Source organism: Pongo abelii, chromosome 16 (genome assembly GCF_028885655.2).
Source record: "Pongo abelii isolate AG06213 chromosome 16, NHGRI_mPonAbe1-v2.0_pri, whole genome shotgun sequence".
Taxonomy (NCBI): domain Eukaryota; kingdom Metazoa; phylum Chordata; class Mammalia; order Primates; family Hominidae; genus Pongo; species Pongo abelii.
This window is the reverse complement of record NC_072001.2, coordinates 72,767,196-72,774,668: the sequence shown is the minus strand read 5'-3', so window position 1 is coordinate 72,774,668 and position 7,473 is coordinate 72,767,196. Positions and strand designations below refer to the sequence as shown.

Sequence of the window (7,473 nt, the reverse complement as noted above, 5' to 3'; positions counted from 1 at the left end):
TTTGGTAAAAATCCTGGAATTCATTGAACATGATCACAGGAAGGCGCATTAGAATAAAATGTGTACAAACAGCTGCTGTTACTCCTTTGGGTACATATTGCTGCTTACCATGATCCAGTACCTCTGTCACTTTAATAAAAAGCTTTCAGAGACTTGGTTTCCCAATGTGTAAAATGTAAGAGTCGCATTTCATTGTTGGGAGGTGAGGTCCCTTCTAGGCTAATGCTTGCTTGGAGTAATACAACAAACAATAGATCCTTCAGGACTTAGGGGCTTGCATCCATTGAAGTACAGAAATAAAATAGTTTTAAAAGACTAAAGGGAAAAGAGACTCTCCAGGTTTAGTGTGGGTAGGTGGTGGGGCCTGGCTGAACCTACTTCAACTCTGTTTCCCTTGCTCTTGACTTTCCCTTGGCAGTCTCTGACTTGTTGCCCTCTGTCACCACGACTCACAAGGATGTTGGCCACCATATTACTCTAGTCCCCTTTCTGTAATTGTTGACTTCTGTACTGATGGTTCTCCAGTAATTGCAAGCTTTCTGAAGAGAATACATCTTCAGCTGTATTAGGCAGAGTTCTACAGAGAAACAGAACCAATAAGCAATACGAGATTAGATATAAATATATAGATGCATACATATATATGCATATATGCATGCATGTGTGTATAGACAGAGAGAAACAGACAGAGACAGAGAGATTTATTTTAAGGAATTGTGTGGCTGGCAAGTCCGAAATCCATAGGGCAGGCTGGCAGGCTGAAAAGTTAAGTGAGGTTTAATGCCATAGACTGGAGTCCTGAGTTCGAATTCCACAGGGCAGCAGGCTGGAAACTCAGATAGGGTTTCTATGTTGTAGTCTCAAGGAGAATTCCATCTTCTTTAGGAAACCCATTCTTTGCTCTTAATGCCTTCAACTGATTAGACAGGGCCCACCTGTAGTATGGTGGGGTAACCTGCTTTACTGATTTAAGCGTTAATCTCATCTAAAAAATACCTTTACCACCATGTCCAGACTAGTGTTTGACCAAACAATGAGTCGGCATACTCCACGCAAGGTGACATGCAAAATGAACCATCACAGCACTTCTTGTGTCTTCATGTGCCCACCTGGTACATGGGGGTACAACTATCTGGCCCAAAGGGGTGGTCAATCCTGAGTGGATAAATAATAGGAATTTAGTCCTATGATGTGTCTTGATTTTTCTTTTCTTTTCTTACCTTCCTATTTTTATTAACCCGGGTCTTCTGCGCCCAAAGACTCAGCCTCATTCAGGACCATATTATGTTCATACCTCGGCTGCGTCCAAGGATTGTTGACGAAAAAGTGGGGCCTTGGAGGGGTAGGGGCCAAGGGAGAGTTTCCCCTCTGCCCTTTGAAGTTCACTGAAAATGAATTTACAATAGGCAGATTAATAAGAGGAAAAGGCATACAAATTTATTTAATGTGCATAAGCACACAGGAATTGCAAGAACATGATGACCTAAACCCAATGAGGTCCAGATGCTCATACGCCCTTCTTCATCAGGGAAGAGGAGATGGAGGAGAAAGTGGCTGTTTTGAGGGGTAGAAAATAATTTTTTTTTTTTTGAGACGGAATCTCACTCTTTCGCCCGGCTGGAGTGCAGTGGCATGATCTCGGCTCACTGCAACCTCCACCTCCTGGGTTCAAGCAATTCTCCTGCCTCAGCCTCCCGAGTAGCTGGGACTACAGGCATATGCCACTACGCCCAGCTAATTTTTGTATTTTTAGTGGAGACAGGGTTTCACCATGTTGGCCAGGATGGTCTCGATCTCTTGACCTCATGATCCTCCCTCAGCCTCCCAGTGCTGGGATTACAGGCGTGAGCCACTGCTCCTGGCCCAGCAAATGATTTTTAAGAGGAATGAATGGGCCCAATGCTCCAGACAATGGTTAGTAAATAATTATCTTTGGAAATGGAATGGGACCTAAAAACAGACAATTTGGGTGAATGCTCTGAAGCATGGGTCGTAGGTGTGATGTTTAATTTTCAATCTCTTCCTCTGTGATATGGGTTTTAATCCTCTAGATAATGAAATTTCAGGGAGGGGATGGAAGGCAATTGTGTTCCTCTTTGGCCAGCTGGTTTCTAGGTGGATGAGGGAACTTCAGAGAACAGCCTTGTCCTGTGTTTTGGGAGAGACAAGGGATTGAGAAACAGGAAGGTAGGAGGGGTAGGGAAGGTCAAGAGACCTTGAGGCTTCTTCTTTAGTCCAGCATGTCAAAGCACCATATTGGGGAGTATCATTTTCTGAGCCCCAACAGAGGTTGACACGCCTGGGCTTAAGTCCCGGCTCCCCCATTCATTAGCAAGGAGTTGAATCCCTCAGAATGTGAGTTCTGCCTGTGCAGTGAAGGCATGGGGCGCCCACATGGCGGGTATAGTGAGGCTGAGTGGGATAAGGCCCAGCACAGTGCCTGCCGTGAAGAAGGCACCCCATCATTTTCATAATGATGATTTTATTGCTCTTTTACACGCAATTAAAACTCACTAATTCAGACCTATCAGAGAGGGCAGTCAATGGCTGGAAAGTCCACATTAAAAAATAATTTAAAAATAATGTAGTTTTATTGCTTTAAAATATATTACTCGGTCCAGGCTAATAAAGTGTTGCATAGTGAGCCCTTGGGGGACTTGCATTAATGAACAAATAAGAACAATTGGAGGTTAGTCCATCCATTATTGGCAAGGAACAGGGTGTCTCGGAAAGTATTTGCAAATGCCTCAAAACAAGGTATTATCTTCCATAGATTAAGTGTTTCCCCTGCAATCATCATGATGCATTTTCTTCATTCACCAGTTTCTCTCTACCCGGAAAGTGCTCCAGGCAAGTTCAGCACAGGACTGACCAGATTTTAACAGATCTCACTCAGTGGTGATTGAGCATAAGACATTTCATTGAGTTAGGTCAAGGCCCTTATTTTATGTTCTTTCATTTCAGAGAAACCTGTTTCAAGGCGCACATCTTGGCCTGCACCTCCCAGAGCTGGAACTGTTTCCATCAAACAGCAAAGAGGCTGTGCTTAGGAGCTTGGGCTCTGAACGCAGACAGAACTGGGTTCAAATCCCAGTCATCCCTAAGATAACTTCCCTCACAGGGTTGCTATAGGATTAAATTAGGTATACAGCTCAAGTGTCTGAGAGACACGAAAGTCATGAATGGCAGTGAAAGAGTAAAAGCTCTCCTGCAGCACAGGGACCACCATATCTAGAGGTGAGTCAGAAAGGCACGTACACGGACCTAGTGAACATCTGAGGCATAAGGAATGCTGAAATTATTATTCCTGGTGCAGGGCCAGTCCTTGGGTGATGATGAAATTTGCCTCCAGATAGGCTATGATTCCAAGGCAGGAGCCTAGGAATTACTGTCATTATTATTATTAGCAACAAAAATGACGGTTTATATTTTACAAGAGCTATCCAGCTTCTCTCAAAAGTTCTACTGAGACACTGTATATTTGAGGAAGGTTGTGCAAGGGCCAAGGTATTTGTTCCTCTGGGAATTCCAAGTGTGGACTGGGTTCACTCTTCAGAGAACCACATCCCCAGAATTAGCTCAGTACCTGCAGAAAGGCCTTTTCTGAGTGAAGGTCTGAGTTAAGCCCTTGATTCTACTCTGCATCAGGGCAGAGAACCACCAGCAAAGGGGAAGTTCCTGGGACACCCTGAGAACCTGCCATCAGTCACCATTTATTAAGCACTTAACTCCGGAAGGGGGCTGGCACTCTGTGATTGCCTGACTTTATCCTCATTACATTCAGCCCATAATGTCATTGTCATTGACATTGGTCCTCCGACCCCACTTCGTCAGAGGAGGGAGCTGTGTCCCAGAAGGCAGGGGGGACTTGCTCAAAGTCACAGAGCTGGTATAAATAAACACAGCATGCCAGTCTTCATTTTTTTTTTTTTTTTTTTTTTTTGAGACAGGATCTTGTTCTGTCGCCCAGGTGGGAGGGCAGTGGCGCCATCTCAGTTCACTGCAGCCTCCGCCTCCCGGGTTCAAATGATTCTGCTGCCTCAGCCTCCCAAGTAGCTGGGACTAAAGGTGTGTGCCACCATGCCTGGCTGAATTTTGTATTTTTAGTAGAGTCGGGGTTTCCCTACATTGGCCAGGCTGGTATCGAACTCCTGGCCTCAAGTCATCCACCTGCCTCGGCCTCCCAAAGTGCTGGGATTACAAGTGTGAGCCACTGCGCCCAGCCAAGCATGCCATTCTTTAGCAGATGTTCTCTCCTGGCACATCTCAGTTTCTACAAAGGCCCCCAGCCCTTCCTGGAGACCCCTGGGGCAAAGTTCTCTCACCCTTTTTCACATGACCCTAACAACTCACCTCCCTCTCTCTTAGAGCCCCCCTCCCACCCTTCCTTGAATTCTGGTCATGCTCATGTGTGCCATAGCTCCCCAAGGAAGACAGCCTCTGAGTCTGGTCTGACATTGCCTGTCCTTAAAGAAGGCACTTAACACATATTTGTCAACTGAATTAATAAGAATTTCCCACAGGGCCTTGGAAGAAACTTTGTACCTGTTTGCCTCTGCTGGATGACGCACTCTGAACACAGCTACCTAAAAGTGGAAGGAAGGAGGCTGGGTGGGGTGGCTCACGCCCGTAATCCCAGCACCTTGGGAGACTGAGTCAGGTGGATCACTTGAGCTCAGGAGTTTGAGACCAGCCCAGGCAACATGGCGAAATCCTGTCTCTACAAAAAAAATTTAAAACTTAGCCAGACATGGTGGCACGTGCCTGTAGTCCCAGCTACTCAGGAGTCTGAGGTGGGAGGATTGCTTGAGCCTAGGAGGTGGAGGTTGCAGTGAGCCGAGATCACATCACTGCACTCCAGCCTGAGCAACAGAGCAAGACCCCACCTCAAAAAAAAAAAAAAAAAAATAGCTGAAAGGAAGGACTGTTTTGAGCTGAGGCAACCCCAAGGACTGGTGACATTCCCTGGGTCTCCCCTGCCAGCCTCGTGTCATACCCCAAGAGAGTCTGGGACACGTCTGTGAAACAGGATGCTGAACAGCTGAACACAGCAGACTTGAGCCAGCCTAAGTGGGTTTCTGCTCCTTGCAACAAGAGGCCTGAATAGAAGCCCCTTCTTCAGGGGAGTGGGCATCAGCTCAGAAAGAGGATCCCATGGGAACTGACTTTGCTGGTGACCAAGGCCCTATCACCAGGGCGCCCTGCCCATGTATCCCAAGCAGAGGGAGCAGAACCAGCGGTGTAACTACTGTGCTTGACACCCAGGGCAGGTCTTTTTTTAACTCACCAATCTTCCATGCAACAAAATTGTTTTCTGTGAAAAGCAGGAAATGAATAACAATAGTATAGGTGCATTGGCTATGTCCGGTGGCATTTCTTCAGAATTTTCATTAATGACACCTGATTTTGGAGGCACTGTATATTTTTAAATACATCCAGATGTTGTTTCAGTTGCTTCCTCTTTGGTTCTTTTTGCTTTTCGTTGTTGAGCTTCACTTAAATTCATGTCATTTCATGTTGGTACAGGTACTCCACTTCAAATTTCCCAAGAAATTCAGGAGAATTGTGAACAAGTTGCTGGTTTCATAATACTGCAAGACACTGCAAGTTACTCCAAGTTCCTACAGGACAACAATGCACAATTATTTACTTACTTATGTTTAAATATACCTATCAGTTTGAACTTTGATCCTTTGGTGACATTCTAATATAATAATTTATGTAAATAATTATTCAGAGACCAATGAGAGGATTTTAATAAGTGCAAAATGTTAGCAACCGGTACAACATTGATAAATCCATGGTCTGGATTTTGTTCTGCATTTTAAAATAATTAAAGAGTAAGTTTCAATTTTAAACACATTATTGAAATTCAGTAAAATATTTCAAGCATGAACTAAAATATACACTTACTAAACACAAATAGTACACCTCACATTTCACACTGTTTCACTGCTTTAAATTTTAAACAAAAATAACTCCACCGGCCACCTAGAACGATCAAGTCAGGCAACTCAAGTTACTTTGTTTCATCTTCACAATCACTGTGCTATCATTGTTCATTTTGAGTCTACTTTTTAAATGCAAGAATATTTGATACCAGATAGACACAAATTATACCTGAAAAGATGCATTTTAGGTTTTGTGTCCCACCTAAAGGATACAATTCTGTACCCTGACAACGTTATTCTAGAAATAAATGCCTATGAGTGAGTCTTTCAGGAGTTCTCTACAACTAGGAGTTCCCCCAAAGTAACTTCCACGTGCAATAAAGTGTTTATTAAAGGATAAGTATTAAAATTGTCCTAAGCAGAAAACCAAACACTGCATGTTCTCACTCATAGGTGGGAACTGAACAATGAGAACACTTGGACACAGGGTGGGGAACATCACACACCAGGGCCTGTCGTGGGGTAGGGGGAGTGGGGAGGGATAGCATTAGGAGATATACCTAATGTAAATGACAAGTTAATGGGTGCAGCACACCAACATGGCACATGAATACATATGTAACAAATCTGCAGGTTGTGCACATGTACCCTAGAACTTAAAGTATAATAAAAAAATAAATAAATAAAAATTTTAAAAAATCTAAAAAAAAATTAAATTAAATTAGATAAATAAAATTGTCCTAAGGCCAGGAACGGTAGCTAACACCTGTAATCCCAGCACTTCCGGAGGCAGACGGGCAAGAATTGCTTGAGCCCAGGAGTTGGAGACCAGCGTGGGCAACATGGTGAAACCCTGCCTCTATAAAAAAATACAAAAATTAGCCAAGTATGGCGGCACACACCTGTAGTCCCAGCTACTCGGTAGACTGAGGTGAGAGGATTGCTTAAGCCTGGGAGGTCGAGGCTGCCATAAGCCATGATGATGCCACTGCACTCCAGCTTGGGTGACAGAGTGAGACTCTGTCTCAAAAAAACAAAAACAAAAACTGTCGTAACGTGAAGCTTATATACTTATCATCATCATCAATATCATCAGCATTATGAAACTCCACAGTACCTCAGCAAGTGTTTACACATTGGGCCACGGACAGATTTTTCCTGGAGGAGGATTTTACCACTGCCACCATCTTGAAATTCTTCATCGTTTTGGAACACAGAGCCATAGATTTTCATTTCTGCACTCAGCTCGGTTCTGAGCCTGGGGCCATAGGGGTTCTTGGAGAGACAGGGCAGATGGAAGAAGTGGAAGGCATCTGCACACTGTAGAGTGCCCTGCAATCATAGAGGGTGATTACTCCTGTCCCAGCTTCCCACCAGCCAGAACCCTGGCAAAACAAGGAGACCTTTGGCAGTCTCTTAGCCCTCTTCCTTACTAATCCCTGTTCCCTCCTCTCCCCTTATGCCAAATACAACTAGAGGTCACCTCACAGCCAGGCGCCCCTCCCAAAGACACCAACTTCCTTTACCCTGCAACAACCAACCCTCACCCCATTCCCAAAAGGGTCTCTGGCCAGAGGTCTGA

The 7,473-nt window shown here is 44.5% G+C and overlaps 1 long non-coding RNA gene across 2 annotated transcripts in view; it reads right to left on the bottom strand.

The window, feature by feature from the left end:
• Positions 1-686: 686 nt before the first annotated feature.
• LOC100937224 (uncharacterized) overlaps positions 687-7,473 on the bottom strand; it is a 44,243-nt gene continuing 37,456 nt past the window's right edge. For both annotated transcript variants that reach the window (XR_008513668.2, XR_010137182.1), the window contains 3 exons: positions 7,009-7,223; positions 5,288-5,621; positions 687-1,385 (listed from right to left, as the gene is read on the bottom strand). This is a non-coding gene — a long non-coding RNA (uncharacterized LOC100937224). The remainder of the gene's footprint in view (positions 1,386-5,287; positions 5,622-7,008; positions 7,224-7,473) is intronic.